The following is an 11,909-nucleotide window of genomic DNA, read 5'->3' on the forward strand; positions in this document are numbered from 1 at the left end:
ACACCACTATCATCATACCAAGGCTCTTCCAATTTTGTTGGTAACATTATAAAACTAGGTTGATTCAAAACCAGTAGAGCTGACATTTTGTTGTGAGGACTTATACAATTAGTTAGATTACAGTTGACACAAGATATATTAAGAAGTCCATTCAAAGCATTTGTTTGTAATTGTCCAACTAGAAAGACAATAAGGGGTGGCAATGCAGGCTCGAACTGCATAGCTATGCTTGATATTCAAATCTGCAGTAGATGAGTCTATAGCCATGCCACCCTGAACACGCCCGATCTCATCCAATCTCAGAAACTAATCAGGGACAAGCCTGGTTAGTACTGGGATGGGAGACCACTTAAGAATACCAGGTGCTGTAGGCATTTGAAAAAAAAAATCAAATCTGCAGTAGATGAATCAGACAGATTAATGAAGTTCAAGGCTGCAAAGGCACACCACAGGTCCTTTTGAATGTGTCCCTTTGGGGTGGTCATCAAAGAAGCTATGTACCTTCCAGGTGTCATCCAGTCTTTATGAGCAACAAGACGATGAGACCAATCATACATTGTCTGTGACCATCCAGTTGTATTATATTCTGAAGGTAGAGGATGAGGACATTCTAGCCAATTCATCCATCCTTTCGGCTTCACTGATGTAGTATTGGGACAAAAAGGTATCCCAGGAGGATGCGTTGCTGGCACCACTATAGTATTGTTAGAAAGTTCGAGAATAGATAATTGCTGCAAGTACTTAAACGTGTCGCATGGTCCCGCCCCCACTCCCATGGCAGTCTTTAGGTAAGATTCAATTTTCAAACATCCTGTAATCCCAGCATGAGTCCCCACATACAGTGGTGCAACTGTATAATTAAAATGATACCCCTGAATAATTAAAATTCACCCACTGTGGCTTTATACGGCCATCAGGATGGCCTCCGAGAACCTGCATGTCATTAACAAGCGCAGGTACATTAACATCTTCCCATGTAACTGGATGTAACACAGGAGGATTGGGATAATATGTCCAATAGTTTTCTCCTTTAACTATACTTATTTGTACTGTGAGTAAAGCTAACATGGCCACAAACAGTCGGTGAGGTGTGACAGGCAAACCTTGGCATTGAACCATGTGTCCTGTCCTTCTGATGTCAAATGTTTAATATCCCTCCATGTGGGATTACGTGCCCTCTGAGTCCCTCTGGACTGTGGAAGGAATATTGGAGGAGTAATCTTCAGATGCTTCATGGGAGGGATGAGCTTCTCTGGGTCTGATTTATTCACCATCTCCACAATGTTTAACCAGCCTTTCAGGCAGCCAACGAGGTCCATCAGCACCTTCAGGAAAAACACAGACATGCCCCCAGCCCCATACTAAAACAGGGTCCGGGCCATGCCATTCATTAGTTAATGAGTCTTTACAACGAACTACTGTTTATGGATTCCCTGAAGGTGACCAAAACCTTTCTACAGCTGTTTGACCATCATCATCTATGTTTAAAAATTTTAAAGTATAAAATACATGATTTAATACATTTTGAGGAGTCCTGAGGTTAACTCTGCCTTTTTGTTTTTGTATTTGAAGTTTGAGAGTGCAATGAGCTCATTCCACAATGCCTTATCCTTGAGGATTATAGGGTATACCTGTGACATGTGTGATCTGGAATTTATGACGGAATTGTTGAAATGTCTTACTAGTATACCCAGGTCCATCGTCAGTCTTAATTTGCTTAGGAAGGCCTAGGACTCCAAATGTTTGCAAGCAATGACTAATTACATGATTAGTGCCTGCCCCTGAATAAGAAATGGTGAAAATAAATCCTGAACTGGTATCTACAGTAATATGTGCATAGGGAGTATTGCAGAAGGATCTTACATGACTAACATCCATCTGACATATGTGATTAGGTAACAGTCCTCTTGGATTCACTCCATAGTGAGGAACAGGCAGATGAGTATGACATTGATGAAACTGTTTAACAATTTGACAAGCACTTTCCCAAGTCAGTCTAAATTGCTTCCATAGGGCAGATGCATTCTGATGGTGTAATTGATGACTTTCTATCACTAACTGCATAGGGGCAGAGAGCACAGCTACCAGCAAATAATAAATAGGAATAGCTCCATCAGCACAGGTAGTGCGATCGGCATTTTCATTTCCTTCAGCTAGTGGCCCTGGGAGCTGCAAGAGTACTTGTATATGTCCAATGAAGCATAGGTCTTTCCTAGCTTGAATAAGCTTTTGGAGCTGTATGAATAAATGGAAGAGGCTCTCATCTGCCATATGTCCAATAAAGGCAGTTTCAATAACTTGACTTACAGTATATAAATAAGCGCTGTCTGAATAAATATTTATAGGTTGTTGCAGAAATAGCTCTAAAGCCCAGATTAAAGCCAATAATTCAGTTCTCTGAGCTGACGTCATGTTAGTCTGTTTTGAATAAGTCTAAGTAGGAGTATGTACTGCAGCAATACCATTGCTGGAGCCATCTGTGAAGACAGTAATGGCCTTAGGGATAGGTATCTGGGAAATCATCTTTGGAAATATTACAGGTGTTTGTAGCAAAAACTGTATCAGTTTATCAGGTGGATAATGACAATCAATGATTGCATTACATTGAGCTAATGATAACGACCATGAATTAGAATATTGATGTAACCATGCTTGCTGCTTTTGATTGTAAGCAATAATTATAGTATTAGTATCTCTTCTCAAAAGCCGTCACATCCGGGTTCAACCCTTACTATAAAAATAACAATTAATTCATAATATGAGTTAAGAACCTTTGGACCAGAATTTGGTAAATGCAGCCACTCTATTGGGCCTGATCTCTGCCAAATAATCCCAGTTGGTAGGGACTTAGTTGGGCAGATTATTAGTAACAAAGGCAGAGAGGGGTCTATACAATAGACCTGTGTTTTTGTATTGTTTCATTTACTAATTGTAAAGCCTGTTTAGCAGCAAGAGTTAACTTTCTGGGAGAAGAAGGATGTGAATCCCTTCTCAATATATCAAAAAGAGGCTGCAGTTGTCCTGTGGTGATTCCTAACTGTGTCCTAAGCCAATTACTATCTCTAAGTACTTTTTGAAAATCATTAAGCATTTTTAATGAGTCAAATCGAATTTGAACTTTTTGTGGTTTAACTGTACATTGCAAAATCATAGTTCCCAAATATGAAAAAGATGCAGACCCCTGCACTTTCTCTGGTACAATGCAAAGACCATAGTTCTGTAAAGATACCTGCAATTCAGCATATGCTTGCAGTAGTACTCTTTTCTCTGCACACGCAAGCAAAATGATATAGGAGTTTGGAAACTTTTCTCTAATTGGCAATACTGCTTCAGCAACAAAATTTTAACACACTGTGGGACTATTAGCCATACCTTGTGGAAGAACCTTCCACTGATACCACTTCATGAGTTTCTTAAAATTAAGTGGAGGAACGCTAAAAGCAAAGCTCTTCTTGTATTCAGGATCTAATGGTATAGTAAAGAAAGAGTCCTTCAAATCTACAATAATAAGATGAAAATTCCAAGGAATCATAGTAAGAGTAGGGAGGCCAAGTTGAGTGGCACCTGTGATTTCCATAGTCAAATTAACTGCTCGGAGGTCCTATAATAATCTCCAGTTCCCTGATTTCTTTTTAATGACAAAAATTGGAGTATTCCAGGGACTAATAAAAGGCTCAATATGCCCTGCCTCCAGTTCTTCTTTAACTACTCCTGGGCTGCAGATAACTTCTCCTGAGTTAGGGATAGCAGAAGGAGTGGGCGGGAGTCTCCTTCTTGAGAATTGAAACTTGCTGGCAACAATAATCTCCACAAGGCCTGTCTGTACCCACCAGTTATCTGTGCTAAACTACAAGCAGCTGTCTGTTCTTTGCTTCTCTGCCCTTGGCAGAGTGCAACATAGTCAAGCATAGCTTTGCAGATGCTTCAGCTGCAGGATCTGCAACACAGATCTGCTCTCTACAACTATTTTCTTTCAGAGATTGTATTCCCAAACTTTTAAGGGGATGTTGAGGGAGGAAGGTCTGTCTTCTGTAACTTCTTCAAAGCTGAGATAGGGCTGTAGTCCCTGCCTACTGGGAATAAAAATCTCTGAAAGCCTATTCTAAGGGCCCCAGAGGCAGACAACATGAAAAATACAACTTTAATTGTGCATTAGCTTACTTTTGGCATTTAAATTTTCATTTTTTTTAACTTAATCACATAAAATTTCCTCTCAGGATTTTTTGTCACAAACCTGCTATTCCTTCAGTTTGCCTCTTTTCCTTTAATCAGAAATAACCAACTTTAAGACAAATACCTTTCCCGTAATTTCTTTCAAAATAAATCTCCATATTTTATACCTTCTGTTACCAAAAAACATACGTTTTCCTTTCCATCATAAGTAGAATTCTTAACTGAAACACCATATTACATATAACACAGACAAATATAGATCAGAGGTCATACACATACTCATATTTCCCCATCATCAGTATTTATAACTTTCCTGGAGGTACTGATTTAGCCCATCAAAGTCCATTCCTGACTGTCCTCTCCTCCCCTAGCCTGCTGATCTCTGTGAGCCTCCCTCTCTAAGTCTTGCTCATACTCAGGAGGCAATGGTGGTATAGGAGCAGAAAGCAGTGGAGAAGCATGAAGATCCTCATACCCCTCCAAAGTCTTTCTCATCCCGGAGTCTCTGATTAAATACAAAAGTGCACACACAACCCACACAAGAGACACCCCTGAAGCACCTGGCTCAGGTGACCAGAGAAACTGTGGTACTTGTCCACAAAGGACACCTTTTACATAAGATCATCATGCCAAAACTGGCAGAAGTAGCAGACTAATCTAATAAATAGAAACAAACACAGGGAAGCAGCCAAAATGAGGAGACAAAGAAACATGTTCCTAATGAAAGTACAGGATAAAACTCCAGGAAAAAGAACTAAACAAAATGGAAACTAATGATTTACCAGAGGTAAAGTTCAAAACAATGGTTATAAAGATGCTAAATAAACCTAGGAAAAAAATAGATGAACTCTGTGAGAACTTACACAAAGAGATAAGAATTATAATATTAGAGATAGAAAACATAAAAGAGAACCAGTCAGAAATGAAGAATACAATAACAAATTAAGAATATATTAGAAGGAATCAACAGTAGATTAGATAAAGCAGAGAGTTGAATTAGCAATCTGAAAGACAAGGTAGTGGAAAACATTCTGAGTAGCAAAAAAAAAAAGTTCTTTTAAATGATTATAACTTAAAAGACCTCTTGCACAATATCAAGCATAACAATATTTGCATGATAGGGTACCAGAAGGAAAAGAGAGGGAGCAAAGTATTGAAAACCTGTTTGAAGAAATAATGACAGAAAACTTCCCTAGCCCAGTGAAGGAAATAGACATACAAGCCTAGGAAGCACAGAGAGTCCCAAGAAAGAGGAACCCAAAGAGGTCCACAACAAGCACATCATAATTGAAATGCCAAAGTTTAAATACAGAGAGACTCTTAAAAGCAGCAAGAGAAAAGCAGTAAGTTACCTACAAGGTAAATCCCATAAACTGTCAAATGATTGCTCAACAGAAACTTTGCAGGCCAAAAGTGATAAAAAAAAAAAAAGCAAGGACTTACAACCAAGCTTACTCTACCCAGCAAGGCTATCATTTAGAATTGAAGTAGAGATAAAGAGTTTCCCAGACAAGGAGAAACTAAAGGAGTTTATCACCATTAAACCATTATTACAAGAAATGTTGAAGGGACTTCTTTAAGAACAAAAAAAGATCAAAACCATGAATAAGATACAGGAAAGAAGAGAATTCTCACTGACAAAGGCAAACACATAAAAACAGGAGTGGATTAAACTATAAAGCTAGTACAAAAGTTAAAATTCAAAAGTAGGAATATTGTGTGTAATTACAACAATAAATTAAAGGATATACACAAACACACACAGAAGAAACAAAAACTAAAGGCAAAAACATAAACATGGGTGGGAGGAGTAAATATTGTAGTGATTTTAGTTTGTGTTTGAACTTAAGTGAAAATTAACTTAAAATACAAATAATTTAAAATAAACACAGCTTGGTATATATGAATCACATAGTAACCACAGACCAAAAACTTATAAGACACATACAAAAAATAAAGAGAAAAAAAAATTCAAATACAGCACTATCAGTATAGAAGACTCCCACCCATTTTATGAGACCAGTGTTACCCTGACAGTAGAGAACAAGAGAATAAGAAAGAAATAGAGAACTACAAAAATAATCAGAAAATAATTAATAAAATCACTATAACTACGTAGCTATCAATAATTGCTTTAAATGTAAATGGACTAAATGTTCCGATTGAAAGGCATAGGGTAGATGAATGAATAAAAAAAAATAACAAGACCCAAACATGTGCTGCCTACAAAAGACCCACTTCAGATTGGAAGACACATACAGACTGAAGCAAAGCAATGGAAAAAGATATTACATGCAAATGAAAATGAAAAAAAAAAAAACAGAGATAGCAATACTTATAACAGAAAAAAAAGACTTTAAGAGAAGGGCTCTAACAAGACACAAAGCAGCACATTTCATAATGATGAAGGGATCGATTCAACAAGAAAGCATAAGTTTTGTAAACATCTATGCACCCAACACAAGAGCACTTAAAAATATAAAGCAAATATTAACAAACATTGAGAGATCAACAGTAATACAGTCATAGTTGGGGATTTTAAAACCCCATTGATATCAATGGATAAATCATCAAGACAGAAAAGTAACAAGCAAACAGTGACCATAATAAACAGATAAGTCCAGATGGACTTATTTGATATGCTTAGGACATTTCACCTAAAAGTAGCAAATGGAACATTTTTCAGGATGGACCACATGTTAGGCCACAAAACTAGTCTCAATAAATTTAACATTGAAAACTTATCAAGCATCTTCTCCAATCACAATGTTATGAAATTAGAAATCAATTACAAGAAGAAAACTAAAAACACACATACAAATGGAGGCTAAATAACATGCTACTAAGCAATGAATGGGTTAACAATGAGATCAAGGAAGATATCAAAAGATACCTTGAAACAAATGAAAATGAAAACACAGTAACCCAAAATCAGTGAGACATAACCAAAGCAGTTTTGAGTGAAAAATCTATATCAATACAGGTTTACATCAAGAAACAAACAAACAAAAAATCTCAAATAAACAATCTAACCTTAAACCAAAAAGAACGAGAAAAAGAACAAACAAAGCCTAAAGTAGTAAGTAGAAAGAAAGAAATAATAAAAATCTGAGCTGAAATAAATGAAATAAAATCTTTAAAAACAATAGAAAAGACCAATGAAACTAAGCTGGTTTCTTAAAAATATAAAATTTAAAAACCATTAGCCACACTCATCGAAGAAAAAAGAGAGAGGGTCCAAATAAATAAAAACAGAAATGAAAAAAAAGAAGTGACAACTGACATCACAAAAATACAAAGAATTATAAGGAAATACAAGTTAGACAACCTGGAAGAAATGGATAAATTCCTAGAAATATACAATCTTCTAAGATTGAATCAGAAAGAAACAGAAAATCTGCACAGATTGATAACTACTGACAAAATTGAATCAGTAATTAAAATATTCCATATAAGCAAAACCAGATGGCTTCACAAATAAATTTTACCAAACATTCAAAGAAGAATCCTTTCTTCCTTCCCATCCTTCACAAACTGTTCTAAAAAATTAAAGAGGAGGGAAGACTCCCACACTCATTTTATAAGGCCAGTATTACCCTGATACTAAAACCAGAAAAATAAAATGAAAGATAAATATTCTATAATGATTTTGATAGATCCAGAAAAGCATTTAACAATATCCAACATTGATTTATGATCAGCAAAGTGGAAATAGAGGGAAAATACCCCAACAAAATAAAGGCCATGACAAACCCACAGCTAATATAATCAACAGAGAAAAGCTGAAAGCTTTTTCTTTAAGAGAAAGAAAAGACAAAAATGTCCACTTTCACCACTTTTATTCAACATCATATTAGAAGTCCTAGTCACAGAAATCAGACAAAAAATAATAATAATAAAAGGCATTCAAATTGGAAAGGAAGAAGTAAAACTGTCATTATTTGCAGATGATACACTATATCAAGTGAACCCTACAGATTCCACTAAAAACTTATAAAACTAATAAATGAATTCAGTAAAATAGGATACAAAATTAATATTGATAAATCAGTTGCATTTTTATACACCAATAACAAACTATCAGAAAGAGAAATAAAGGAAACAATTCCATTTACAATTGCATCAAAAAGAAAAAAAAACCTATGAATAAATTTAACCAAGGAGGTAAAAAATCTGTACTCAGAAAATTATAAAAAAATTTGAAGAAAGAAGTTGAAGAAGATACAAATAAATGGAAGAATATACTGTGCTCATGAACAGGAAGAATTAACATTGTTAAAATGTCCATATTATCCAAAGCAATATACAGATTCAATAAAATCACTACTAAATACCAATAATATTTTACAAAGAACTAGAACAAATACTCTAAAATTTCTGTGGAACCAGAAAAGATCCCAAATAGCCAAAGCAATCTTGAGAAAGAAGAACAAAGTTGGCGGTATCATGGTACCTGATATCAAACTATACTACAAGGCCATAGTGATCAAAACAGCATGGCACTGGCATAAAAACAGACATATAGATCAATGAAACAGAATAGAGAATCCAGAAATAAACCCATGCCTATGTGATCAGTTAATCTATGACAAAGAGGGCAAGACTATACAATGGAGTAAAGACAGTCTCCTCAATAAATGGTGTTGAGAAAACTGGAAACATGTAAAGGAATGAAATTGTATCACTTTCTTACACCATATACAAGAATAAACTCAAAATGGATAAAGACTTAAATGTAAGACCTGAAACTATAAAACTCCTAGAAGAAAACAGAGGCAGTAAACTCTGATACGACTCTTAGTAATATGTATTTTTTTTTGGATATGTTTCTTTGGGCCACAGAAAAAAAGAAAAAATAATAAGTGGGACTACATCAAACTAAAAAGTTTTGCATAACAAAGGAAACCATCAATAAAATGAACAAACAACCTACTGAATGGGAGAAGATATTTGCTTATGATGCATCTGATGGGGGTTAATATTTAGAATATGTAAGGAATTCAAACAACTCAAGAACAAAAACTCACAAATAATCAGATTAAAACACGGCAGAGTATCTAAATAGACATACAGATGGCCAACAGGCACATGAAAAGATGCTCAACATCACTAATTACTAGAGAAATGCAAATCAAAACCACAAGAAGATATCAACTCACATGTGTTAAAATAGCAATTATCAAAAATTCAAGAAATAGCAAGTGTTGGAGAGAAAAGAGAACCTTCGTGCACTGTTGGTGGGATTGTAAATTGGTACAGCTACTATGGAATACAGTATGGAGGTTCCTTTAAAAATAAAAATAGAACTACCATATGATCCAGCAATTTCTCTTCTGGATATCTATCTGAATAATATGAGAACACTATTTCACAAGACATGTGTACCTCTATGTTCATTAAAGCATTATTTACAAAAGTCGATATAAAGAAGTTACCTAAGTGTCCATCAACAGATGAATGGACAAAGAAGATATATACATACATACATACCTACATACATACATACATACATACATACATACATACATACATACATACATATATACATACATATATACATACAGTGGAAAACTACACAGCCATAGAAAGAATGAGAGCTTACTCTTTGTGACAACATGAATGAACCTAGAGGGTATTATACTAAGAGAGATAAGTCAGACAAAGACAAATACTATATGATTTTACTTATACATGGAAATAAATAAATAAATAAATAAATAAATGATTGAAACAGAAACAAACTCAGATACAGAGAACAAATTGAGGTTTGCCAAATGAAAGGGGGTTTGAGGGATAGGTGAAAAGGGGAAAGGGATTAAGATCCACAAATTGCCAGATATAAAAACAGTCACAGGGATGTAAAGTACAGCGTAGGGAATATAGCCAATAACATTGTAATAACTAGGTATGATGTCAAGTGGGTACTAAACTAAACAGGGTGATCATTTCATAAGTTATATAAATGTCTAATCACTATGTTGTACACCTGAAACTAATATAATATTGTATGTCAACTGTAACTGAAAGCATTTTAAATTTTTTAATAAAATAGAGATTTGAGTAACATTTGTACAGTACTTTACAAATTTGACTTCCTTATACTGACTTTTCCAAATAAATTTATATGTAGTACATTATTTCTGTTGTCATTTATATATTGGTAATTCCTCTCACCAGTCTATTTTATCAATAAGAATAACTTCACATCCTAAGTTTATTAGAAAATTTGGACAACTTTTTAAAATTTAAACATAGAAAATTTGTCTTTGCTCAACAAATGTTAAGGAAATAACAGTAAACTTCAAATTCCTACTTCAAAAATATCCATCATAAAATTTGAATGCTATTTATTTTAATATTTACATATAAATTTTTGGGTTTTTTTTCAAAAAGAGTTTCTTATCCTAGTAGAAAACATTGAAGTATATCTTCATCACTGAGTTAGGCAATGACTTCTTAGCTATGACACCAAAAAACATGGGAAAAAAATGGATAAATTGGACTTCATCAAAATTAAAAACCTTTGTGCTAAAAATTTAATACTATCAAAAAAGTAAAGAAACAAACCACAAAATGGGAGAAAATATTTAAAAAGTATAGATCTGATAAGAGACATATCCAAAGCATATAAAGATCTCATATAACTCAATAAGATAAACAACCCAATTGAAAAATGGGCTAAGGATTTGTAAAGACAGTTCCCCAAAGAAAACATACAAATGGCAAATAGCACACACAAAAAAAATATTCAAAATCCTTAGTCTTTAGGAAAATACAAATCAAAACCATGAGATACCACTTTACATCCACTAACATGGTTAAAATAAAAAGACATACAAAAGCAGATTTTGGTGAGGTTGTGAAGAAATCAGAATTCTCTTACATTGCTGTCAGGAATGTTAAATAATGCATCTGCTTTAGAAAACAGTTTGACAGTTCCTAAAATGGTTAAACGCAGAGTTATCATGTGATCTAGAAATTACATCCATAAATATATTCCCAAGAGAAGTGAGAACAAATGTCCATAAAAAATTTACATGTGAACGTTCATATCAGTATTATTCATAAGAGCCAAAAAGTGAAAAGTATCAAATGTCTCTCAACTGACCAATCAATAATAAAACGTCATACAATGAAACATTAGGCACAAGAAAGTACTGACATATCCTACAGCATGGATGTACCCTTGAAAATACTATGCTAAGTAAAATAATCCAGTTGCAAAAGATCACATATTATATGATTCTATATATATTAAATTTCCAGGAAATATAAATGTCTAGAAACAGAAAGTTTATTATTGTTACTAATTAGTAGTGATAGGGACAAGGTGGGGCAAGGAGCAGCAGATATGAGTAGTTGCTAATGAGTATAGATTTCTTTGGGAGAGTGATGAAAATGTTCTAAAATTCAATTGTCATGATGTTGGCACCCTCTGTTACTGTACTTGGAAAACATTTAATTGTACACTTTAAGTGGGTGAACTTCATAGTATGTGAATTATATCTCAATAAAGCTGTTAAAAAGAGCCCCTATCCTTCACACGTTAAACATGATGATTTTAATCTTGCCTCTCCAACTAGCAAGTAATATTTAAAAGATATGCTATCTTTCCATCCGTCACTTTAGCAAATCAAGTCTCAAAAATTCTGAAGTTCTCGGAAACAGTTTATTATGGAGTTACTACACAGCAATAAATAATTTCTCTTTTGGAAAACCGTGGATTTATGGTTAAA

General features: G+C 34.3%; 1 pseudogene; it reads left to right on the top strand.

Moving 5' to 3' along the window:
* The first annotated feature begins 255 nt into the window (after window positions 1-255).
* Window positions 256-374, top strand: LOC111731121 (annotated as a pseudogene).
* The last annotated feature ends 11,535 nt before the right edge of the window (window positions 375-11,909 follow it).

This window comes from Pteropus vampyrus, unplaced genomic scaffold (genome assembly GCF_000151845.1).
Source record: "Pteropus vampyrus isolate Shadow unplaced genomic scaffold, Pvam_2.0 Scaffold349, whole genome shotgun sequence".
NCBI classification, from domain to species: domain Eukaryota; kingdom Metazoa; phylum Chordata; class Mammalia; order Chiroptera; family Pteropodidae; genus Pteropus; species Pteropus vampyrus.